The sequence below is a fragment of the Apodemus sylvaticus genome, chromosome 14, assembly GCF_947179515.1.
Source record: "Apodemus sylvaticus chromosome 14, mApoSyl1.1, whole genome shotgun sequence".
In the NCBI taxonomy this organism is placed as follows: domain Eukaryota; kingdom Metazoa; phylum Chordata; class Mammalia; order Rodentia; family Muridae; genus Apodemus; species Apodemus sylvaticus.
This window is the reverse complement of record NC_067485.1, coordinates 73,726,253-73,752,645: the sequence shown is the minus strand read 5'-3', so window position 1 is coordinate 73,752,645 and position 26,393 is coordinate 73,726,253. Positions and strand designations below refer to the sequence as shown.

Genomic DNA, 26,393 nt, shown 5'->3' with positions numbered 1-26,393 from the left:
TTGTCCTGCTTTGTGGTTGGCTGTGGTCATTCAAGCACAATCTACTCTGCAAACACTTCCCGGGAAAAGGAACCATACTCGTTCCTTTCTACACGGAGGTTTCCCTGCCCTCTTTTCTAAAGATGCAATCCACCTCTTGAGAAATTCCTCAAATCTTTGCACACAAAGGTAAAGGTAGCAAGATATAGAACCGGACTCCACAGCTTCAACTTAAAGAGTCTTGTTTTCCTTCCTGTGTCAAGGTGAGAATTCTCCCACAGATACAAGTTAGGACCTTCTCCCAACGAGCAGTGATTGCCTCCAGTATCTGTTTCTCTGATCTTCACATCACACCCAGAGCGTTTCCTGCTACACCTTCAGCTGCGTTGTTTACCCCGTATCCGCTATCTCCGTTTTCTGGTTGTATTTTATCTAAATCATCTTCACTCTAGTTGAGCTAAGGCTGTGTGGTTTTGCAAATTAAATCAGTTGTGGGTTTCTGCATATGTCTCCTCCCTGTGTTTACTAAGCTTTTTCATTTTAAAAATATTGTACATCTGTTTTCGTCTTAGCAGTTGTGAGGGAAGATTTGTTTGGCTTGGGGTTCTTTTCAAACAAATTGATGGCAATTTTGAAGGACATGCTTTTGAGAAACAGGAATAAATGCTGTTGTGAGAGCATCCCTTTAATAGTGATCAAATCCCCTTTAAAATTGAAGTATGTGCATGAGAGATTATCATGCACAAAAGTAAGAGAGTTCATGAGTCTAGACTTCAGGTTTTGGGCAAAGAAGAACTGCTTTGTTTTTCCAAACAAAGAAGCAATTGTGGTTGGTTTTAGTTTCACATTTTAAATGTTTACCTTTTTAATTTTTTAAAATTTGTGTGTATACATATGTATGTATGTATGTATGTAGGTAGGTAGGTATGTAATGATATGCCATGCACCTGTGAAGGTCAGAGGACAACTTCTTGCCCTTCACCTTTGTTTGGAGGCAAAGTCTAACATGTTCTTCCTTTCAGGAAGATGGCCCCCAGGCCTTTCCTGTCTGCATCTCCTGTCTTCTCTTACCTCAGAGAATTCTGGGATTACAGGTGCATGCAGCTGCATAGAGTTTTTTTTTTTTCAATAATTTCAGGGATCCACAGTTAAAACAAGTTTGTGTGGCAGGTTCTTTTAACCACTGAGCCATCGGCACCCCTCCCCCCAAAAAAGCAATTTTTAAGGAAGAGAAGTCACTCGGCCAATGTAGAGAAGGAGCAGTTTACATGAAAAGGCGGTTGGCTTTAGATCCATCACTCTGATCTAGGGGAACATGTATGACATTCTCACCCTTACAGATTGAAACTGGTGACTATTGAATGTAGCAGAAATAACAAGATTAAATACATGTGCAGAATTTGTAGCATAGGCACAATGAGGGAGGTAAGGACAAAGGAGGACTCATGGGTGGTTCTAGTATTTCTAGACCATAATTCTACTGCTCAACACAAGACATAGAAGATAAATTAGGTGTCTGAGGAAAGGTAGAAATCCTATCTGGCTTGGCTACACATGTGAGACTGGTGAACCTCTTAGGTAAGTCTGATGATGCACAGTTGAAATTTTGAGAATGAAAGAAATGCATATATAGTCCAAGATAGATGTGCTTGTCAAGGCTGACCACGGTGTTGCGAATGCCATCAAGACAGAGATGGACAATTCTGCTTGGCCAAAATATATCTTAGAAAAGAAGGGGGTAGCGCCCTCACTTAAGTCCTCCTTCTTCTTGAGCTTGGTGAATTGTAACTTCTTTATTTTGAGATTTGGGGCTAACATCTGCTTATTAGTGAGTGCATACCATGTGTGATCTTTTATGATCGGGTTGCCTCGCTCAGGATGACACTTTCTAGTTCCATCCATTTGCCTAAGAATTTCATGAATTCATTGTTTTTAATAGCTGAATAGTACTTCAATGTGTATATATACCATAGTTTCTGTATCCATTCCTCTGTTGAGGAACATCTGGGTTCTTTCCATCTTCTGGATATTATAAATAAGTCAGCTATGAACATAGTAGAGCATGTGTCCTTATTACATGTAGGAGCATTTTCTGGGTATATGCCCAGGAGTGGTATAGCTGGGTCTGCTGGTAGTACTATGTCTAATTTTCTTAGGAATTGCCAAACTGATTTCCAGAGTGGTTTTACCAGCTTGCAATCCCACCAACAATGGAGAAGTGTTCCTTTTTCCCTGAGGGTACTTCAGTTCCTCTAAGAAAGGGAACAAAAGAGTCACAGGAGCAATAAAAGAGACAATGTGTAGAGCAGAGACTAAAGTAAAAGCCACACAGAGACTGCCCTACCTGGGCATCCTATAAACAGTCAACAAGCCCTGACACTACTATGGACAACAAGAAATGTATACCAAAAGGAGCATGCCATGGTTGTCTCCAGAGGGGCCCTGCCAGAGCCTTACAAATACAGAGGCAGATGCTAGCAACCAACTATTGGACTGTCCATGGGATCCCCAATGGAGGAGCTGGAGGAATGGTCCAGAGGTGCTGAAGGGGTTTACAGCCCCATGGGAAGAACAATTATTTCAGCCACCCAGACATCCCAAGACTCCCAGGGACTGAACCATCAACCAAGGAGCACACATGGTTCCAGCCAAAAATGTGGCAGAGAAAGGCCTTGTTGGGCATCAGTGGGAGGAATGGTCCTTGATCAGGTAAAGGCTCAACAGAGGCCTGAATGAAGGGAAACCAAGGGGTGGGGAGGAGGGAGTGGGTCGGGTGGAGGGGCATATACATGGAGGCAGGGGGAGGGAGGAGCGGGAGGGAGTGGGGGTCTGAGGGGAGGAGGGATATCGGGAAAGGTTTTACCATTGGCAATGTAAATGAAGACGATATTCAATAAAAAAATAAATTTAAAAAAAAAGAAAAAGAAAAGAAGGATGTAAAGGGAAAACCCAGGTGGGTTCCATAAAGTCCCTGTGAGGAAACAGGACCAGCCGTAGACTGAAGCAGAGTGCTGTGAGGCCGGCGGTGGGAGAAAAGCAGCCAGCCAGCGGTGGCAGGTGTGATTGATAGCGCAGGGCACAAGCAAGGAGAAGACAGTGGGTTTGTCCTTAGCAGTTGGTCCTCTCAGCACAAGATGGCAGGTATGGGCTGTGTGAGTAAAATGGCAGAAGGATGGGGCAAGGAGGGAAGGGATGACTGGAAGAGAAGGCCACGGAGATGGCCTGGGAAGTTTATTGGCAAAAGGTAAGGCCACCTTGTGGGAGAAACATGTCAGGAGATAGTTGTTTGAAAATGCAACTCTTGCTTTGTGCCTGTCAGTGTGTCAGTGGGAATAGGGGTGACCGAAATCACAAGAATGCCAAGGGACCCAGGGAAAGACCAACAGTGGAGGCGTAGCCAGAAGGAGAGAGTGTGTGGGACCCTCCTTGGAGGCAAGGTAGGTGGAGAGAGCCACGGGAGAAGGAAGCTGAGCACGTGTGTGCCTTGTGGCTTTCATTTTCTCTTCAAAACAAAAAAGCTCACCTACCTAAGGGTGGAGAAGGAACAGTGATGGTTTTGGAAATTAAAGAAAAACAACTGTGAGACCGCCCATCTAGGACATTCAAAAGGTAACACATCACTAGTGCATGACAAATACACAGGGGGACACTCTCAGCCAGCCATTGAACTGAGCACAGGGTCCCCAATGGGGGAGCTAGAGAAAGGACCCAAGGAGCTGAAGGGGCTTGCAGCACCACAGGAGGAACAAGGATATGAGCCACCCAGTACTCCCAGAGCTCCCAGGGACAAAACCATTAACCAGAGAGTACACATGGTGTTACCTATGGCTCCAGAAACATAGGCAACAGAGGATGGCCTTGTTGGACATCAAAGGGTGGAGAGGCCCCTGGTCCTGGAAAGGCTTGATGCAACAGTGTAGGGGAATACCAGGACAGGGAAGCAGGGGGAGGTTGATTGGGAAACGAGGAAGGGGAGATGGCTTATGGGACCTTTAGGGGACCAGGAAAGGGAAAATCATTTGAAATGTAAATAAAGAATATATCTAATAAAAAATTAAGAGAAGAAGATGAGATTTTAAAGAAAGATTATAGGCAAATCTAGTAACAAACAAACAATGCCAAAACACACACACACACACACACACACACACACACATATTCTTAGATTATATATTCAGTTTTTTTTTGCAATTTTGGTAGAAAGAGATTTCAACAACATTTGCCCCTTAACCTTCTGTTTGCTTTTTGTCTGTTTCAGACAGAATATCACATAACCCAGGCTGTCCTTGAACTCCTGATCCTTGTGCCTCCACCTCCTGAGTGCTGGAATGACAGACATGAACGCCACCCTAGGCTCCTTTAACTAACCTTAAGTACTGTTCAAGAGCATTGCGATTCTCATCCTGCACCATCGTCACTGTGTCTCTTCATAACTGTGTCATCACGCAAGCAGGAGCTCAGGACATCCTTGGCCGGCAGCTCCCGTCTCCATGTGCTCTGCCTCTACTAATCCAATCTGCTTTGTGTCCTGAGAATATGCCTGCCCCACACAGCTCATATGATGTTTTTGCTTTTGAACCATGATTCATAAAATAATAAAAAAGATAGTGATAATGATAGATCATCAATTTTTACAGACAGGTCCTATGAGGGAAGACTCCATTTGTATTTTTAATTTGTTCTCTGAGACGTAATAGAATATGGTCATATTCATCCACTCACTGGATATTTCCCAAATCCCTCTTTCATGTTCTTGTCTCCCTCCCTTTCTCCCTCCCTTCCCTCACTCCCTCCCTCCTTCCTTCCTTCCTTCCTTTCTTCCTTCCTTCCTTCCTTTTAATAACATTTCACTCAACCCAGTTAGTGAATCTATGTATACATGGGTATGCACCTACCAGTAGCCACTCCCCAAAGACGACTGATGCTCCTCCCTCGACAATTTTCATTCGCCAATAGCTCTTAGTTAGGGGTTGGGCCTCGTGAGCTCCTCCTCTCTTCATGCTGGGATTTTGGTCACCTTGATCTTCTGTTGTAACAAGGCTGTTACACTCATGAACCCCACAGCAACTGTGGGTACCTGCACACGGTCAGTAAAGCCTCTCTTAAATCACACTCTCTTCATTTAATGTACTACACAGTATGGATTAGAACTTATTTCTGTAATTGTACACCATTACAGTAATTTGAATGCCCAGTGTATCCCAAATAATCTGCAGCCTTTGAGTGCTCTAATTACTTTGTGCTGAGCATTTAATTTATCACATATATGCTCAGGACAGTGACTATGTTTCCCCATATCCAAATAATAACATAGATTTATATACTGGTGAACTTTGCCCATTTAGATTTTGGACTACTCTACGATTCATTTGAATATGTGTTCCTAAAAGTTTTTAAAGTTTCTAGAAAGTTCCCCAGAATCAGTTTTTTAAGCATCATTTTGGAAAATGGGAAGTCACAGAGACAAATAACATCTGTTCTTTGTCATACACGGGTAAGGGGAACAAGCCTCTACAGGGGGTTTGGATGAATGACTAGAGCATCAGACTCAGCTATCCTCAACGGAAATGTTTACTGCTCTATGAAAGTTATAATAAAAACCCCATCGGAAGAGATGTTTTGATCATCTTTATAGAATCACATGACTTCCATTTCATTTTTATGTGTGTGTGTAGCCTTGACCAGAGATAACCAAATTCCTGAATTGGGAATGAGTAACGAGCACCTCTTGTTGTGGACCTATCTTAGGGACAGAGCTTCCCATACACCTTTCAGGAGGATTCCTACAGACAGAACTGCTACCATAGTGTCAGCTTGTCGCCAGTACTCAGCATTGGTACTGCTGAGTGAATTCACTATATATACATATATCCTGTGTGTGTGTGTGTGTGTGTGTGTGTAGAGAGAGAGAGTGAATCTATATATACATGGGTGTGTTGAGCTAACCTCTCAGGAGAACTACTTTCCTACCCTTTCACTTCTTTAAACTTAGCTCCCTTAATCTAATCCTAGTTGAAAACAGTTGTCAGATTATCTTGATTTCATTAATAGAGATGGGGAAACCTGCCCACTGTGGGTGGTATCAGGAAAGGAGGAAGGGAGAAAAGGAGGCAGAGACAGAGACAGAGAAATTGTCAAAATAAGTCCACTTTTTTTTAACCAATTTTTTGATTTGAAAATGTGATGTATCATAAAATATATTATATTAACATAACACATAATTGATTTATATTGTCTTTTTATATTGATTTATATTATATTTGTATTTGAGAAGTAATTATTCTAACTTTTTGTTATATTTTCTAATGTGGAAAATATTATAATCCACATAATTTAGTTCCTCTTATAGAGTAAACTGGAATGTCGCTCAGTTGGTAGAATGTTCACCTACTACACAGGAAGCTCTGGGTTCAATCCTCCTGTGTCTTATAGACTGAGTTTGGTGCACAGCTGGAATCCCACTATGTGGGAGGTAGAACAGGAGGACCAGAAGTCAAAGATCATCTTTGACTGCATAGACAGTTCAAAGCCAGCCTGGGCTACATGAAATTCTGTAAATCAGTCCATCAATCAATCAATTGATAAAATGAAGAGTAAGAAATCTTGAGACAAAAATGTGAGAGTGGACTTCTGCAAAGCAGAAATGAGCAAACAGGTCTCACACCCCAGAGGGCGCCTTTGCATGCGTTGGATGGAGATGTGGGGAAGGGTACGCAACACCTGGCTTTGAGTTGCAAAGCCTATAAAATAGGCTATATGGATCATATACATATATATCTATCATGTCTAAAGTTTGTGGCAAGATGAATTCCATATTCAGCCTAGTAATTAATGTTCACAGAGGACAGTTGAAGATACAAAAAGAAAGATGCCAATGTATCATTATTATCTAATGTATAAATGTATCAATCATGTTTTCATCCTGAGTTGAATTACAGGCATAATTGTTCATGAATTTTTTCTTAAAAAAAAAAGTTTGTATAACTGAACAGATCTATTGTATAAGGTAAAACCAATACCCGTATGCAACTCAAAAACAGAAATGCAAGCTGATTTTTAAAAAAACAGACAAAGGTCTTGAATAAATATCTCTACAAAGAAGAATGTAAATGGCCAACAAACATATGGAAAGATTCTCAGCACAATGCAAATTCTCAGAAACATGCAAATTGTGACCTCCATGAGCTCACAGCCATCACCATGCCTATGAGAAAAACAGTAGAATACAAGATAGGGAAACCTGGTGTTTGGTGCACCGTTTTTTTTTTTTTCCTGGAATGTGAGATGGTATAACTGTTATACAAAGCAGTCAGGTGGTTCCTCAAAACATTAGAAAAGGAGAGAGTCCTGGGATTTAGCTCAGCAGTAAGGTACTGGCATGCATGACATCCTAAGTTCAATCCCCAGCAACACATACAGAAGAAATGTTTTTTTGTTGTTGTTTTTTCTTTTTTTCTTTTTTCTTTTTTTTAAATAATAGATCCTATGACTCAGCCCTTCTTTTTTAAAAATTTTTTTGCTTTCTACATTTTTTATTATAATTTTTTATTTTCTATATTCTTTGTTTACATTTCAAATGCTTTTCCCTTTCCCGGTTCCCCCCTCCCCATAAGTTCCCTAAGCCCTCTTCCCTCTGCCCATTCTCCTATAACCCCCTCCTACTTCTCTGCCCTGGAACTCCCCTACAATGCTGGGACAAGCCTTTTTAGGATCAGGGCCCTCTCCTTCCTTCTTCTTGAGAGTCATTTGATATGTGAATTGTGTCTTGGGTATTCAGAGTTTCTGAGCTAATATCCATTTATCAGTGACTGTATTCCATCCCTTCTAATCAGGGACATTTCCAAAGGAACTGACAGCAGGAACCTGAAGAGGTATTTGCATATTGTCGCACCCGACCTCGTCCCGTCCCGCAAGGAAAGATGTGACACGACCAGGTTCTCTCTGCAGCGCTTTATTCAGGACCTTGCTTTTCTTCTCCTTCCCCCAGCCTGTCTTTTGCCGTCCTTATATAGCCCAGCAGCCCTCGCTTAGGGGCGTGTCGCATTGTGATAGGAGAACTAAGGTGCACCTCATTAGCATACCAGTGCTGAGTCTCACAATGGCGCTGGATAAAGTGGCTTCCCACAGCATATTCGTGAGGTATTTGCATATTTGTGAGGTATTTGCATATTCGTGTGCATCACCAGCCTCACTTGCAGCAGCCAAGAGGTGGGGACAGCTCCCATAGATGAGGGATGAGAACCTACACAGGAGGCACTGGTACTGACTCACCATAAAGGCAGAAACAGCTTCTCGGGCTCCAAAACACAGCAGAGGGAGAAATCATACTGGAGAGCTCCGGGAGGATTGTCCTTGTCTGAGCTACTTTGTCATTTAAATTCCCAGGTGTGTTTCAAGCTGTAAACTTAGCAGTTAGACCCCCAAGAAAGGGGAGTTGTGCACATCAAACAGGAAGCTGGGAACCACCCAGGAACAGAGTGCAGAATATTAGTTACCAGGGGCTGGGGAAGAAGTCGGTGGCCTGGAGATGTGGTTTCAAATTTTCCAAATGAAAAGGGTCTATGATAATATGGACACACACACACACACACACACACACACACAGAGAGAGAGAGAGAGAGAGAGAGAGAGTGAACTTCGAATGATCACAATCGTGAATTTTATACTATGTTGGTTCTTTTTGCCACAATAAAAAGGGAAGTTGTGTTAGCTGAAATAAGATTTTGTGTGACCTAGAGCGAGTCCCTTCAGTTATGTAACTGTCATAAAAGTGAGTTAGTTGTTGTTCTGGGTACCCTACGCAGATGCTCCACTTCAGGACAGTCCTTAATGTGGTCTTCTAGTGGGCATTCTACACTTATATTCCTTATTCCCTCTCCTCCTGCATAAGTCCTACTCCAAAGGACCCCGAGGAGCAGTTCTGGAGATGGCTTGGTGGGTAAAATGCTTGCTGTGAGATCATTAGTGCTGACAGTTGGGTCCCCAACACCCACAGAAAAGCTGAGGCCTCTTAAAAATCCCAGAACTCTTAGGAGTGGGGACAAAGTCCCCCCGGGCAAGTTGGCTAGCTAAGCCAATTGAATCAAATCAAAGCAGTGAACTCCAGTTTCAGCAAGAGATCTCACCTCAATAAGCAAAGTGAGGAGTGACCGAGGAAGTACCCACAGTCAGACCCTGGCTTCCACATGCATGTGCACCCATGGTCTGTCCTGGCTTCCACATGTATGTGCACACATGGTCTGTCCTGGCTTCCACATGCATGTGCACACATGGTCTATCCTGGCTTCCACATGCAAGTGCATACATATGTATACACAGGCACACACTTGTGACCATACATATACATGGGCACACACACTGCAGACACACACAAGAAAAACCATTAATAAATGCCATTTTACGATCCCCACACACATATTGCCTCCTGCTTGATATCATCAGGAGCCCATTAGGTGAGATACCTTGTGAGCCTAGGACACTACAATGAATAGAACTTGCATTGGTCTTAGCCCTGTTAGTGCTTCTTTACATCTCTGAGACTACATGAACTCACCAGTTTGCCCACGGTTGTAAGTGAGTTCTGATTATCACGCGTATGCTTGTGAGGTGGGGGCTTTATTGGCTGAGCCAGTAAACATGTTTACATGCATGATTTGGTGCCACAAAGACATTGACCTTGCTCTGGGCACGATCCCTCCCCAAACATGTTTTATTTTCCCAAATAGTAACTCTGTACCCATCAGAAAATATCCCCATGTCCTCTTCCCGATTTCTCTTGACATCAGCATTGTCTCTGTACTCAGCTAGTCTAGTTCGCTTGTGCTCTTTGTCAATATGACTTATTTCACTTAACATAGTGTTCTTAAGGTTTTTCCAGTCTGTTGTGTGTGTCAAAATCTCCTTCTTTAGGTTTGAATATCCCTGGTGCTGAAGTTTGGATCCCCAGCTCCCACATAAAAGCTGAGGTCTCAGAAATCCCAGAATGCTTAGGAGGAGGTGACAGATTCCCATGGGCAAGCTAAGCCAGTTGAGTCAAATTAAGGTGGTGAATTCTAGATTCTGCTAGATATCCTGCCTCAAAAAATAAAATGTGTGTGTGTGTGTGTGTGTGTGTGTGTGTGATTGAGCAAGACCCCTTAGGTCACCCCCTGGCTTCCACATGCACATGGATGCATAGACACACACTCATGACCATGCATACACACACACACACACACACACAATGAGACACAGGGCTCACATACTGGATGCTAACTCCCTTCCCTACTCTTCCCATAATCCCCTCCTGGATGTTTACATGTCCAGAGGACAGTTCGACTGTCATTTCTCAGACCACACCTATCTTGGTGTTTGAGGCAGGGTCTCTCCCTGGCCTGGAACACAGCAGGTAAGATAGCCTAGCCTTGCGGAGATGCACCCATTTGCCCAGTGCTGGCACTACAAGCACAGGATCATGCCCAGCTTCTTGTTTTTCCATTGGTTCCAGAGACTAAGTTAGGTAGGGTCCTTGTGCGTGCACGGCAAGTGTCTTACAGCCTGGGTTCTGTCTCCATCTCCAGCCATCCATTTCATCTCTTTTTCTAAATTACAAGTTTCATGAGAAACAAGAAGAAAATCCACTGGTCTCACTTCCCTAGTTCCTGATGCCACACTTTAGCTAGGGCTCTAGGGTTCCAGTTGTGCTTAACTGACGGAGTGGGAGACTGTCGGTATTTAATAAATTAGAGCACAGCTCCCAGGGCACTAGCATTAGAAACATAAACAGCCTTGCCAGACTTCCCCACTATCCTTACCTATAATGACTGGCAACATGGAAAACTGTCACTCAGAGAAACAAAGTATCCAGAATGCACTGTGGCTCTGCAGGCTTACCTAGCAGCTTAGGTGAGAGAGGAGGCTGGCCTGTCTTGGGCTTCATTAAGATACCGAAGTCAGGCTAAATGAATCAGATCAGCATGTGAGGAACCAGTTCTCCATTATCTTAATTTGTTGTCCTTGGCCTAAGTTAATTAGAGTTCATCACTATGGAGTTAATTATAGTACAACATAACATGTTGTTAACAGCATATTCTGCCATCATTGCATTATTAGAATGGACAAGACGGTACCTTGGCTGACAGGGTGACTGAGTGTTTACAAAGGTAAGCCTGCCTGATGAAGAATCTTGAGGGATGCTAATCTGGATGGAAATACAGAGCCCACTCTCCACAGTGGATGCCAAATGGCAGGAATTAAACTCAAAGCAGTGACTCTTTAAACAAATAGTTTACCTTGTTTCTTTCTGACTGATTGCACCCACTGGTGAAACTACATTGTATTGTATCTAACCCTTTGATTCTTTTGTGTGTGTGCAGGAGCCCATGTGCACAGATTCATGTATGGGTCAGAGGTCAGGTTCCAGGGTCTTCTGCCCCTGCTTTCCCCATTCTCTTTTGAGACAGGGTCTCTCCCTGAACTCGTGTTCCCAGCTTGGCTAAATTGACTGTCCACTGAGTCCAGAGATCCTCATGTCTCAATCTTCCCAGCTCTGGGATGATAGACAAGTCAAACATTGGCTTGTGGGTGCTGGGGACGCAACGCAGGTCCCACGGTTGTGCTACAGGCATGTCACTGACTGAGTCACTTCTCCGTCTTGATCTTTTGATTCTTTCGGCTAGGTTTCTCCCAAATGACTCTCTTCCAGTATTTCCCAGATGGTAATTTGTCTGTCAGAAACCCAGTGATGTCCAGTTTGTCTTACCTGTTGGGGGAAAGACAGTGGTACTGACTATGAAGCTGTATGCAAACTATAAAAAATGTGTACCTGTTAATGCTGTCAGATAACCTAAACACTGCCTACAGCTGAGAGTATACGCCTGCTATTTTGTTGTTGGTTACTTGTTTGTTGAGACAGTTTTTTGTATAATCCTGGATGTTCTAGAACTCGCTCTGTAGAACAGGCTGGCCTCAGAGATTCCCTCTTGCTTTTGCCTCCCAAGCACCAGGATTGTAGGCATGCACTACCACTGCCTGGGTATGCTGTTCTTTTCAGTTCTGATGGGAGTCTCCACAGAACTCAAGTGTGACAACAAGACCTGCCAGTTCAACTGAGAACAATGCAGCTGAGAATGAGTGATAGCACCAGGGGTGGCAGTGCATGTTTGCCATCCTAGCACTTAGACTGAGGTGGGAGTGTTTTAAGTTTGAGTCCACTCTGGGACATAACATCAACTTCAACTATGTAGTTGGGCTACATAGCGTGAGTTTGTCTCATTAAAAAAAGGAAAGAGGGAATACGGTGGATCTGTGTGATAGTCCATTTCTGTCATTGCTATGCTTAGGAGACCGAAGTAAAAGGATCACAAGTTTAAGGCTAGCCTAGGATAGTTAGCAGACCTGTCTCAAGAGAGAAAAAGCTCAGGACAAGGGTGAGAATTGATTGAACAAGCTTGATTTGTGTTTCTTTTTCTTTTTCTTTTTTTTCTTTTTTTTTTTTTTTGGTTTTTTGGATTTGCTTTTTTCAAGACAGGGTTTCTCTGTGTAGCCCTAGCTGTCCTGGAACTCACTCTGTAAACCAGGCTGGCCTTGAACTGAGAAATCCGCCTGCCTCTGCCTCCTAGAGTGCTGGGATTACAGGCATGAGCCACCACCGCCCTGCTTGGCTTGTGTGTGTGTTCCATGGTGGTGTTTCTTTCAGAGCAGCACTCAGTGCTGTTGAGTGTGTGTCTCTGATGAACAGCTCCATGGGAAGTGAGTGACTTTGTCAACAAGCCTGCTTCGATAGGAGGAAGTTCATTAGATCATCGATGACAGGGTTTTCAGGGTCTGAAGGTGCTTGCTCTTCTCATAACCACAAAGTAGCGGTTAGCTTCTCTCTGCTAGATCAGATGCTGACTTGAACATGCCTGTGAACTCTTATTTTGAGAGGATACCTGGTGATTTAGTCATGATGTTGGTAGATAGTCAGGCATGCGTTCGCTCGAAGGTCATCCATACCCCTTCCCTGACAATTAGCAAGTCACAAAACCAGGAACTGAAATCATAAGGCTCTGGCTCCTGGTCCAAAGGTTGTCATCTGAGTCCTGTCTGTGGCCCTAAGTGGAAACATCCCAGGCTCTGCAGAAAATGGGTAAGATGGCTATCTATCAGGAGAGCTCTCTGGTAAAGAACAAAGATATGTCCCTTTCCTGGCAAATTCATCCAAGTGGGCCTCTCAATCACTTAGGCAGGAAACTGACTCCTGGGAAATGCACCTGTTGTGCTAGGGATGGTAGAAACAGTATAATGCTCACCCAAAACTATAGGCAGGCACAGGGGTCTGGCCACTGTTGTGTGTGAGAGAGTGTCTTCCCTTAGCAGCCTCTTGCCATTGTCCACACCCGTTCCCCAGAGGCCCTCAGAGCTCAGCTTTGTTGAGCTCTGGGTCTCCTCTGAACTCATTTGATGGAGATCTCAAGGACCAGAGAGTCTGGGGAGTGCAGAGTGAGGTCCCCAGAGCAATGGTGGATTTCTCACGATTGCCTCTCCACCCTTCCCCCAACACCCTCTTCCCCATTTTGTTTTTGGTTTGTTTTCTTCCACCTTGATCCAGAAGGCGCCTGGACGAGCTTCCCAGACAGGAGCAGAGAACGGAGAGGGTGCTGCTCAGCCCAGCTGAGCGCTATCACGTGGCCCCGGACCCCACCAGTACGCCTTCTTTGTCTCTTTCTTTTCAAAAGTATGCACAGCAGGATATGAGCTCACCAGTTACCCAGCTCACAGAGATACAGGAACTGTGGGGGCTAACTGAGCATAGGACTTCAAAGACTGGTGGTGAGGTGGCTCTGCTTCCTGCCTGCTCTGAGGGCTATGCTCTGTCCAGAGGAGTCCTAACTGGGGCTCCAGAGACACCCTCTTCCCAACCTGTGGGTTTGCTTGGAGCCTTAAGGATGAAATTCCATGATGGCAAAGAACACTTAGATGATAGGATAGCCTTTGGGCACCTTGGGACTCAGGAAGAAACGTGTGCATCTCTCTCTCTCTCTCTCTCTCTCTCTCTCTCTCTCTGTGTGTGTGTGTGTGTGTGTGTGTGTGTTTGCTAGGGGATCGAACCCAGGACAGCCATGAACTTACGATCCTCCCCCCTCAGCATCCCATGCTCCCTCTTAGCCATGGCTATATCCCTGAGCCCTCTGGCATGCTGGGAATTACTTTGTTTTGCTTGATGGCAACCCTCTAACGTTCGATCTGGAATGTATATTGTTCATATTCATAGATTCCTTCTGTCCCTAGTGCGTTCCTGAGAATACCCGAGGAAGCTCTGACATAGAGAGCCACTAAGAGCTTAGATTTCAAAGGAAAGAGCAAAAAGGACCTTGTCACATCAAATCCAACGTTGAGCAGATCGTACGACATCCCATCTCCAGGCTGTGGAGCTAATTCTTCAACAGGGATGGGACCTGTTGAACCCTGCTAACCCACCGAGTTTAACCCAGGTCCTGCTCTTGTCTCAGGAAAACTAGGCACTTTGATTTTGTAGACGCTATGATGTCAATTCTTCAGACCTTGCTGGTATGTCTTAAACCTGTTGTATTTGTCTGTTTGTGTTTCTTTACATTTATTTGTTGTGTGTGCGAGACATGACATAGCATGAGAATCAGAGGAGAACTCGAGTTCTATCCTTGTACTTTGTGGGTTGCGGGGATCCAAGTCAGGTCATCAAGTTTGATTCCTCCTTTGTGCCTTTATCTACTGAGTCATCATGCTAGGCCCTGCTTCCTGTTTGACTCCACTGAAATGCAAGTGTGTTGAAGACGGAATTCCTATTTCTACCAGTGTTTGCCCATATCACATACACAAAGGGTATCCACAGTGTAAATGGTAACACTGAACAGATTGCTTCTAAAATTGAGACCGCAAGGTTGCGTCTCTAACACGTCAGCCTTCTGCCAGTGCATTATCCTCCTTATTGTAGAGATCTCAGCCACTGCACCAGGAAGGCCATGCCCTTCGGGTGCTGGGATGAAAATGGACCAGAGAGAGTCATCTCTTCTCCTTCATTTGATGCTGAAGAAGCTGGGCCTTAGAGGTGAAGTATCTATCCTCAATTTATCCAATTCCTCACTGGAATGGAGTAGTCTCTTCATCTTTCACGAATGCATGAGCACGCGCTACAGTCAGATCCAACATGTGCCTGCAGGTGCTCTGGCCCTCTTCAAATAGTCGGGAGTGCTCTGGAAAAGTATATGGTTGCGCCTCTCTCTCTCTCTCTCTCTCTCTCTCTCTCTCTCTCTCTCTCTCTGTGTGTGTGTGTGTGTGTGTGTGTGTGTCTTGTACATAGGTGTGTGTGTCTATATGGAGGCCAGAGGTCTGTTTTAGGTACCTTTCTCAGTGGTTATCCACATCAAGTTTTGAGACATAGCATCTCATTGGCACTTACCAACAACAGCTAAGCTGGCCAGGACCCCACCTTTCTCCATCTCTACAGTGCTAGAATTAGAACTGTACACCATAACGCCCTGCATTTGGACATGGGTTCTAGAGCTAAAACTGGAGTCTCTATTCTTTCCCAGCAAACTCCAGACTGAGCTGTCTTCCCAGCTCCAGTCTTAAACTTAATGGATCAAAATTGCTTTGAACTCAGCATTTTAATAAGTTCATATAGCGATGAGATATGACCTAGAGAATAGGGAAAATCGTTTGCAAGTTAAATGTGAGTATATTTTGGAGAATATGCAAACAGTAAGTATTATTTCACTTGGAAAAAAAAAAAAGAAGGCTTGGAGGTGATTTTAATATGCAACACCAACATGGGAATAAATAAGAAGGGAATCTTACTAGCAATGTCTAAATCTTCACTCAAAAGAGTAACAGCTTATTGTATAGAGGACAATCTCTTTGTATTCACTTCTTAAAGTAATAAAATGTGATAATGGTAAAGACTCAACCCAGATACGCTAACGTTCGCCTCATCCTCACTGGATTACCATTTTTGTAGAATCTGTGGTCTAGTGAGCTCATAGGTTGATGAACATTAGCAGTGTTAACTAGAGAGGGTCACACTGATCCCAGGAGGAACAGGAGAATATATGGCTACCACTTAGGGAGCAGTGATCAAATTCTAAATCGAGGAAATAGAAGGTCCTCCCAGGCAAGTCAAGTTCAAGCCTTGTTTAAATTACCTGTCCTGTCGCTGTGACAAAGTGCCCGGCAGAAACAAGTCGGGGAAGAAAGGTTTCATCTGGGGATGTAGTGTGAGGCAACAACCCGTCGTGGTGAGGTCATCAGGGCAGCCGCAGACTGAGGCTTCTTGAGTGCAAGTTGACATTGGGTCCACAGTCAGGAAGCAGAGGAAGACGAAGTGACATCAGTGAGCTTGGCTTTCTTCTTTTGATTCCATTTGGGACCTCAGCCCATAAGATGAGATCTTCCACATCAAGGCGAGGCTTCTCACCTCCATTAGCCTAGAAAACACCTCAAAGAATGAGCCTAAAGGTTTGTTTCCCTCGTGATTCTAAATCGCATCAAGCTGAAAGTCAGCAGTCACCCCCAAGGTACTCATTTCTGCCCTGGTCACTAGCACTTGCATGCGCGTAGGCCTTGAATGAGGAGGACTGAGAAATCAGGCTGAATCTATGGCTGACCACACAGAGCAAGAGAGTTCAGTCAGACACCAGAGCCGAATGGTAGCCCACACTGCTGGCAAAGCAGTTGAAGGCCAAGTAGATTGAGATCCTACTTCAGTGCAAGGCGTTCTCTGGATTCAACACCTCAGTCAAGAGCAAAGTGAGACCCATGTTGGGAGCCATGAGCAAGACTGCACTGCGTGAGGAGAGAGGATGCTCCGTTCCTGCCTCTTCGACACCTGCACTCGTTTGCAACCCACACACTGACATACAGTACATACAATACACATAATTAAAAAGAATATAAACCTTTATTTTTTAAAAAAAAAGTGCTGGAAAACTAGGACTATGGAGTGTTATAACAGGCAGGACACAGGAAATTTAGTCAGCTCCTATTTCTAGACGAGTTAACAGTTGAAAGCGCACTTCTCCATAGCCCATTTTTCTTTCTTTTCTTTGTTCAATGAACTCTTAGTGGATTATACTCTTAAGTTTTGTTCAAATAATATCTGAAGAGCTTGGTTATTCTGGATATATTTTATAAGCACGTTGATACGATGAAAAATGTCTGGCTGCCTTGAGCCTTAGAGACATTTAAATCAAAACAAGTTATGCGTCATGACCATTACACCAACTGTGGCCAAGAAGGAAGTAGGTAAGGGTGGGTCTGTGCATGAACCCCTATCTCGCTGAAGGAAGTGTAAACCGGTACGTTCAGTACAGGAAACAGCACGGTGGTGTCTCAAACAGTTAAACAGAGGTACCTCCTGACCCAGAGCTTCCAATCCTAAGAGCACTTGACAGAGTTGAAATGAAGACTTGGATGCTTGTACCCCAGTCTTCACGGCAACATTACTCAGTACTCAGTGAACCCCAAAAGTAGGATTGAGCAAAATGCCATATATCGATTAAATATTATATCATCCTTTAAAGCAGTGGTTCCCAATCGGTGGGTATCAACTCTTTTGGGGGGTCAAATCCTCTAGGTCATTAAGATCATTGGATAATGCAGGTATTTACATTACAATCCATAACGGTATTAAAATTGCAGTTACAAAGTAGCAACAAAGATAATGTTATGGTTGGGGGGTCACCCCATGAAGAACTGTTTTTAAAGGGCCTCGGCTTTAGGAAGGTTGACTGCCACTGCTTTAAAAGGAACAAGAGGCTGGGGAGGCAGTTCAGTCAGTATTGTGATTGCTATGCAAACATGATTCCTGAGTTCAGTCCCTGAAACCAATGTGAAACCTGAAACTGTGTGTGGATGAGATTCTGATATATGTATTGAAACAGATGGCGGTCAAAATATATATGTGAAGGTGAAATAATCCAGACCCCCTCAAAACAAACAAATAAATTTTCATAGAACAGTCGAGTCTATAGTGTCAGAAAGCAGACAAGGGGGGACTTAGAGTGGTGGGATGGGGCATGTGGGTGTCCCTGTTCAACTGGTACAGAGGTTGGGCTTAGACTAATAAAAATGTTCTGGTAATTGGGAAGCGATGTGAACATGCTAGGGTCTTTGAACTATGTACTTCACAAATTAGCATGCAAATCACCAACATAAAGCTTCATAATCATAAATTCACTACCCTGCCAACAACTACCGCCCAGAGAATTTTGCCCTCGTGTCTGCGCACAGGTGACCACAATCAATGAGTCTGGACAGCTGGAGAAAGAGAAGCTGACTAGAGGAGCCAGGGTGTTATCACCAGGAAACACGGGTGGACCCGCGTGCTAGCCCTTCACGAGTTGAGAGGATCACAGTGGCAGAGTCACACACACACACACACACACACACACACACACACACACACACACACACGCACGCACACACGCACACACACATGCACACACACCCTTAGCAAGCATTTCTGCACAGCATCAGGGGACAGAGCCAAGGTCAATGGGAGAATTGATATGTGGGGAAAACAATAGACATTTCAGACTAGAAAAGAACCTCTGAACTTCCCTGGAGCCCATGATCAGATGGCTAGAGGACCTCGGTAACATTAAGGGGATGGACAGCAAGGCAAACATCTCTATTTTCAAGTGACAATACTCTGAGGACAGGTGAAGTGGGGCAAATGTGTCTTGCTTTTCTAGAGCCATTCCCGGTGTCCCTTCCAACTGAGAAGTGCTGCCAAAGATTGATTGGAACAGAGGATTTGGGATTCACACCTCCCAGTGGAAGTGTTTCCGCAAACAGTTTCTCTTAAAAGGCTATTCGGATGTGGGTTGAAACACCCCTGGTCTGTATGCAGCCTGGCTTCCTGAGCTCACCAGCAGAGTTCCAGCAAGACAAGAACAGAATGAGGAAACAAATAGGTTAGTCCAGGATGCTGCTTCTTCATAACTCTGCTGCTGCCTCCATACTTAGCCGCGGGGACTGCCAGTGTTCCTTCACCCTGGAGTAGCAACAGGAATCTGAGAGACTGAGGTAACAGCCATGTGCTGAAGGCAAAGCAGGAGGAGAGGGGAGAGGCTGGAGCCGGGGACCCCACCTCATGCTCCTGAAGGCAGTGAGCAAATTATTCCTACAGAGTAAAATGCCCCTCTTTCTGACCACCCCCCACTCCCCATTGTGCTGAATTTATAGAGCTTCCCCTTTACTGCCACATCCCCAGTGAGGAAACGTGACAGCAGATGCCTTTGGGGAAAGAGTATGGGGAAGGGCAGAAGCTGAACCAGAGAAAACAGAGTGTGTTCTGCTCTTCCTGGATACCTGGTGCAAATATCTGGAGACAGAGTGTGGCGTCATCATTGGAAGCAACCGAGGTGACAGTATCTTTGGAGAACACTAGAGAGACATGAGATAAATAATCATTGTGAAAGATGAAAATCATCTTTTAATCACCAGCTAGATGGAGCAGCTGCAGCTCACACAGCGGGAGCCCAAAGAGCCTGACAAAGCTCGCAGCCTAACTCCCTCAGTAGGATGTAATTAAAAATAATTAGTTATAGAATAGCACTTAGCTTACTGAAGATCAAATAATTGTGAGCTTCCAGAATAGACCCTGAGGGAGGAGGGGACATTTGCAGCACTGTGTCTGGGGGAGCCTCTGGGACACTGGAGTCTCCTTTCTCTCTTGGCGGGGTGACACTGTGCAGAACAGGGCAGACAGCTTCATCTCTCTGAGTCATGTTCTCCATCCTTAAAACAGGGAAAAGAACATCGCCTCAGATGTGCCACAGTGTGAGGGCACCAAAATGGAAGAAATAGAGAATTACTTTGAATACATACCAGAATTCTTAACCTCCAGTTCCCTACCTTTTTCTAGAAGGTAAGATGGAGTGTAGATTAATAAAATTCCTCATTGGCTTCAATCCTTCATCCGAACATGATGAGATTTCCTTTTAAAATGGGGCGGGGAGTGAACGCCTGTGACAGTTTATCGTTATCATGTTGATCTATGCTGAAGGACCACTATGGGCCACAGCAGCTTCTCTTCCTAAGCTGGGGGTCCTCCAGTGAAAAGGGAAAAAGTCAGCTGAGCACCGAGGTGCATCCATCCACTGCTCTCTCCTCTTGACTGCGGCTGAAATGTGACCAGTGCTCTCAAGCCCCTTGCTGTGTGGCTTTCCCACAAGGGTAGCTTGGCACCTGGAACTCTGAGCCAAATAAACCCTCTCTCCATTAAGTTGCCTTCATCAAAGCATTTCATCACAGGGAAAAGGATCAAGACACTTATCTGTGTGGTGGTCCACCTGCCATTTTCCTATGTCCCTGGGTTCTTTCCCAGGAAAACAAACTTTCATTTCAATTCTTTATGCGTCAGGAAATTACCTGTATGAAGAGGGTGCTTTTTCTGGGTTTTTTGGTGGTGGGGGGTGGTGTTTTTGTTTTTGTTTTTTGCCTCATACGAGTTCAGGCTCCGACTGTCAAGGTACTTGACAAAGTCTTTATCAAGGCAACCTAACACTACCACTTGCACGGTCCAGACAAAGTCTCGGCCATCCTACAGGGTGGATCTCAGCGAGACCGACCCTGGCCACTTGCAGCTGCCTGGGGCATGATGGGAATTGAAATGCAGCATCAGATGAACCACAGCAGGAGGGAAGGATTGTGTCATAGGCCATCTAGACCTCCTCTCTCCCTTAGTAGAGGACCAGCAGTCACAGTAGTCTCGCCTTCTCTCCTTCCTTTCCCTTGCTTTCTTGGCTATCGTCCTGGCATCTCACTAGTCGATAGTCCTTATCCCACATCTACCTCAACCCCACTGGCTTTCCATCCTCTCCTCCTGTCTCTGTCTGCTTAAAGGGGGAGGGGAAGGGAAGACAAGCAGTGTCCGCATTGCCTATCACAGCTGCCCTATGATGACAACTCCTAAACTCCAAATGGGCTGCAGGCGAGTTTCATGGGCATTATACATCCACTGTAAATCCACCACAGGTGTTTCCATTGCACCACGTAATGTTTTAAAAACTGACCATACACGAATCCAGCCCTGTGGATGACGCCACTGTGGGGAAAGACCTCTGCCGATTTGAGTCATTTGAAGCCATGGGATGGCTTCCGGAATTGAGAATTTCCCTTTGTGAGTCCTGGAGGATCCTTCGAGGCATGACCTACAGTTCTCACATCTAAGTGCTGCCCAGAGCACTTTGTGCACATAAGACTCTCTGTGGATTAGCAGTCGATGGAACAGGGCCTGTCAAATTACTAACGCTTATCAAACCTGGGGATCTTAATGGGTGCAACTCTCTTGAGCCGGCACTGGATAAGCAGGTCTCACAGGGAGAACAGGCTGGAACAGGAAAAAGAGGGCTTGGGCTGGGCACTGCAACATCAGCAGAGCAGGGGTTGTCCCGAGAAGTCTGAGCTTCTCAACACTTCTTTTCTATCTTCTCTCTAAAGGGACTGGTCCGTTCTACTGGACAAATGTGGTAGGCAGACTTCAAGACTTAAGATAAAAGGACTTTTCCTTTGTGTTACACGAGTGGCTGAATTATGACAACACTCACTTTCTAAGTGATTTTTCTTGTTAGCACACAGAGTAGTGGGTTTCATGAATGAATTTTCACATTTATGTGAAATGGTTTTTTGTTCTCAGTAGGCCTTCCCCCCCCCCAGTAGTTTACTTCCTCTTCGCAAAGAACCCCCTACCTTTGGCTTCCTACTGCCTGAATTCCAATGTGCTTGGTCCCCCTCTGCCCTCCTTTTAGATTTCGTCCTCAAATCACAGATTTCTTTCCACTTTCATTTGCTATACACACATATGTTTATTCTAATTGTTTTTAAGAAGTTGAATTGTGAACTCTAGAAATAGTTATTCTAAAATCAATCAGGCGTGGTAGCAAACACCTTTAATCCCAGCACCTGGCTGGCAGAGGCAGATGCATCTCTGACTTCAGGGTTAGCCTGGTCTATAAAGGGAGTTCCCAGTCAGCCAAAGTTATGTATAAAAGCACTGTCTCAAAAAAATAAATAAAATAAAATCCACCCAAGGTAATATGTTGGTCCAAACTTTCTTCTCCCACTAAGACTTATGCATGTATCTTTCAAAATAAGCACCTATTATAAATAATATGGTTAATATGTCTTTGACTTAACCATATTATATAAATATTTTTACTTTAATGAGTCATAATTAGTCCATTATAAAAATATCCCATTGTAGTGCAGATTATAATATGATTAAACAATACCCTGGTTTTTGATATTCAGGTTGGCCAGTGTTATCATTACGAAATAATTCTTCAAGAGGCATTCTTGCTGGTATATCTCTATAAATATTCCTTATTGTTTATTATTTAACTATATCACTTAAATTATCTAATACATATTTTCTCTCCTTTTTAGAAAGTTTATTACATTTATCGATTGTGTGTGTGTGTGTGTGTGTGTGTGTGAGTATGAGACAGAGAGAGACAGAGACAGAAAGAGAGACAGAGAGAAAGAGGCGTGGGCAAGTGTCCACCATGGCAAGATCCCCCAGAGCTGGAGGGACAGGTAGCTGTGTGCCACACCTTGTAGGCACTGGGAGCAGAACTCAGATGGTCTGTAAGAGCAGTATGTGCTTCACAGATAAGTCAAGTCTCTCATCCCCACATTTTCTCTTCCAGAGATTACACACAGATTATGGCCAAATCTGCCTTAGAAACCACCTATTACAAAGATGGTGAAAGTATACATGATACATTACCAAACTATGCAGGGAATTATATTAATCATTATGTTTAGTGGAATATATCTCTCGTGTAATTTTGTTGCAGATTCAATTTGCATCACCAGATAAATCTTTCAATTTTCAGAGCTTTTTAGGTTTGGAATTGTAGAGATGTGATTATATATTTGACTAATTTACATATCATCAACATCTAGCAAAATTGAACTATTTGTATTCTATCGACTAGTCATATCATTTTTTTTCGTACATTGCCTGTGTAGGGCTTGTTCAATAGTTTTCTTAGGGTGTTTATCTTTTTCCTGATGTTTAAGAGATTTAACATATACATCAAGAGTATAATCACACATGTTTTACAAAGACATGTCTGTCATTTAAAATGCTTTGTTAGCATTCATCACAATTGGCTTTTACATAACATCATGCTAACATGATTTTTCTTGTGGAATGTCTCTGTGGTGTCATACCTGGGAAGCTCTTCCTACTTCCAAAAGATTCTAATCACTAACCTATATTATCTAGTACTTTCAGTGGTTGACTGGTTTCATTTCTATATAGCTTCCATCTGCCTAAATTTTAATTTGATGCTGGCTGTGATCTAGGCTTCAATTAGAGGGCACAGTCCCATTTGCTAAACATATCTTCGCTTTCCTACTGACTTTAAGTATAATTCTCATTTCATTCAGAACTTATATACACACATGTGTGCTTATCTTCATCTGCTTCAGGATCTTTTTTTTAATTCTGTTTACCTGATCATCTCATCTAACACCAATTCCCCATTATTTCCATGATTACACAGAATGCTCTCTGTATAGTGGAGGGGAGAGACGGTTATATGGAGCACAAAGGATTTTTAGGACAGTTACAGTGCTCCCTGTGGATCCTGTCATTACAAGTACATGGCCTTATTTGGCCATCCAAACCCATAAAAGATACAATGACGAAAATGAACCCTATTGCAAACTGTATTTTCTATATAAGGATGGTGATTGAAGTAGATGTATCAGGTAGGGATGTTCCGCTCTGTGTGAGCCGAACAGGACTTGTGGGAACCCTCTGCACTTCTCTACTCGGTTTGGCTGTAAACTCGCTCCATAAAATAAAGATACATTAAGTGAAACAAATGCTAGACAATCCTGCTGAGTCCCCAGCTTTATCCCTGTGAGGAATAGAAAAAGGCAAATAGAGCATCAGCTAGATTACATTGTAGCAAAACTCATAATTCAGATACTATGTCATCACAATGTTTCTCAAACTCTGTAGTGAAGTACCAGGTTCTTTAACTCCCGTTTTCTCTGAGAGCCCAACCCTCTTAGTTTTTTCTTAGGAAACCTATTTGCTACATTTGGATTAGTTACAGTTTCTGTTGTGAAGGAATGCCTGAGGAAGGCGTTTCTGCATGTAACCCGTGGTTTTGGAGATCTTATCCCTCGTAGCAGTGAGGGTCGAGGTTGAACAGTGCACAACATAACCTCCGGCAATAAGAGAAAAGACTTGGAAGGGGCCAGGCTTTCATCGGACTGACTGAGCTGGCTTTTGGTGTGAGCAGCATAATATTCTGTACTGGAAAAAATCCCATCATTCAATTGTCTTCATGAACTAGTAATGCCAGAGCAGTAGGTTCCGGCAGTGGGAAGAGGAACGGACTTTTGGCTCCTACCCCCACTTCTACCACAGAGCAGACAGATATCTTCATGTTGGTACTGCTGAGTTTCAATTCCATTATCTGATCATCTGTTACATGAGAATCCGACCAAAAGAAGGACCTTTGTAATTTTCAAAGTGGGAGAGATTAAGGAATCCCTCTCTGATATGATTATGAATTGGAAATATCCCCCAGTTTCATGTTTTGAATGACAGTCCCTCAGCTGGTGGCCCAGATAGATTTAGCTGTCAACTTGACACAGTTTAGAGTCACCTGAGGAGAAAATTTCAGCTGAAGGATTGCCCAGATAAGATTTACCTATGGGCATGAGAAAGATTCTCTTGATTGATGTCAGAAGCCACTGTGGTGGCACAATTCCCTAGGCTGGTGACCCTTGCCTATATAAGAAAGCGTGTTCTATAAGTCAGGAAGCATCGTTCCTCCATGATTTCTGATTCAAGCTCCTGCTTGAGTTCCTCCCTTAACTTTCCTCAGTGATGGACTGTGACCCGGAAGTGAAAGCCAAAAATATCCTTTCTTCCTGAGTTGCTTTTTATTGTAGTATTTGTCAAAGTAACAGAATGAAACCAGAACAATTAGGTGGGGAGGCTGTGGAGACTTTAAGGGGGAGGGTTACTGATAGAAGGACATGTAGAACAGCTGTTGAGGGTCCGATCCCATCCTCGGTTTCTGTTGTCCGTACATCCTGGCCTGCCATGACATGAATGGCCCCTGTCACAGGCCTCCACTGAAGTGCCCCGAGTGGCTCTGCTCTCCCTTCCCTACTACGATGGCCTAAAACTCTCAGAAACTGCAAGCCACCATGAGTCATTCACCCCTTGTTCCTGTCAAGGATTGTGGCCACAGTGAAACCAAAATCACTAGCATAATTGCTTTATTTTACTTGATCGATCCATTCACTCGTTCATTATGAACGTATTGTAAGTCAATCCCTAGGTTTTCCCTGCACGCTAAATGACATGAGAATGAGGCTAAGAGAGAGAGACTGATTACCCTTATTCCATGTTTCCTTCTCACTGTGAGCCTAGAAGTCTCTGAAGACCCGTAGTGATGGTAGATGGGGAGAATGGACCAGGAAGATGTTCCTGCTGCTGCCCCTTTAATATGCTAATTGAGAAGAGGCTTCTCATCCTCAGCTGTACTGGCATATTTAATGGGCAATGGCACCCTGAGCATTGTGGGTTTCTTAGTGATACCCCTGTCTTTAACCTTCAGGCAACAGCATCTCAGTTTCCATCAGTCCTGATGTCTCTAGACTTGGGCACGTGTTCACTTGGGGTAGCAACAACCTGGTTGAGGAGCACAGATTTAGAACCTCCTAAGACACAGATACTGTGCAGAATAAAGGAGTAAGACAATGCAGGCCTCGCCTTGCGTGGTGTGGTTCACTCCAGTGCAGATTCTGTATCTAGACTGGGCGGCAGAGGCGCCTGGGTTCCTTTCTAAAGCCCAGCTTGCCAAGTACTAGAGTTTTAACGTAGCAGGTCCAGGGTGCTCGAGACTTATCAGGTGATGCTGCTATTGGAGAATCCCCCAGGACACATTTTAGGTGTTACTAAGCTTCTGCTGCGATCCTTCAGATTTGAAGTACCTGCTTCTGTTGTGACCAAAAATACAGGCAAACTAATTCTTTCATTCAAACTAATTTGTATTTTACATGTTGTAAATTAAGCATTAGGGGCCAAAGAGATGGCTTAGTGAGCAAAGGGGCTTGCTGCCAAGCCTGAGTACTGGAGTTCGGTCCCATGACCCACATGGTAGAAGAGAACCAATTCCTACAGGTGATCCTCTGACCTCGACACGCATCCTGTGGGACATGCGCTCCCTCACGCCCTCGCCCACACATGCTCATTGGCACAGATGGAAAATCAAAATACCATTTTTAAAGGTTTAAAAAGGAATTAGGCCTCCATTAGCTGATTAGTCAACCCACAGTTAATGGAATGTCAGAGGAAAAACAAACAGAGAGGCCTATACAGTCACAGAAAGTAATGGGCTTTATATAATATATTCATTGTGGCCTCCTTCTAAACA

At 44.0% G+C, this 26,393-nt stretch overlaps 1 protein-coding gene across 2 annotated transcripts in view; it reads left to right on the top strand.

Annotated features, from left to right (window-relative positions):
* The window catches only part of Prkcq (protein kinase C theta), a 139,362-nt gene that overhangs the window by 23,203 nt on the left and 89,766 nt on the right, over nucleotides 1–26,393 (top strand). The window contains exon 2 of one of the 2 annotated variants that reach the window (XM_052156226.1): nucleotides 19,727–19,846. The exons of the other annotated variant lie outside the window; for it this stretch is intronic. The gene's annotated coding sequence lies outside the window, so the exon portion shown is untranslated. The remainder of the gene's footprint in view (nucleotides 1–19,726; nucleotides 19,847–26,393) is intronic. 2 annotated transcript variants of the gene reach the window in all.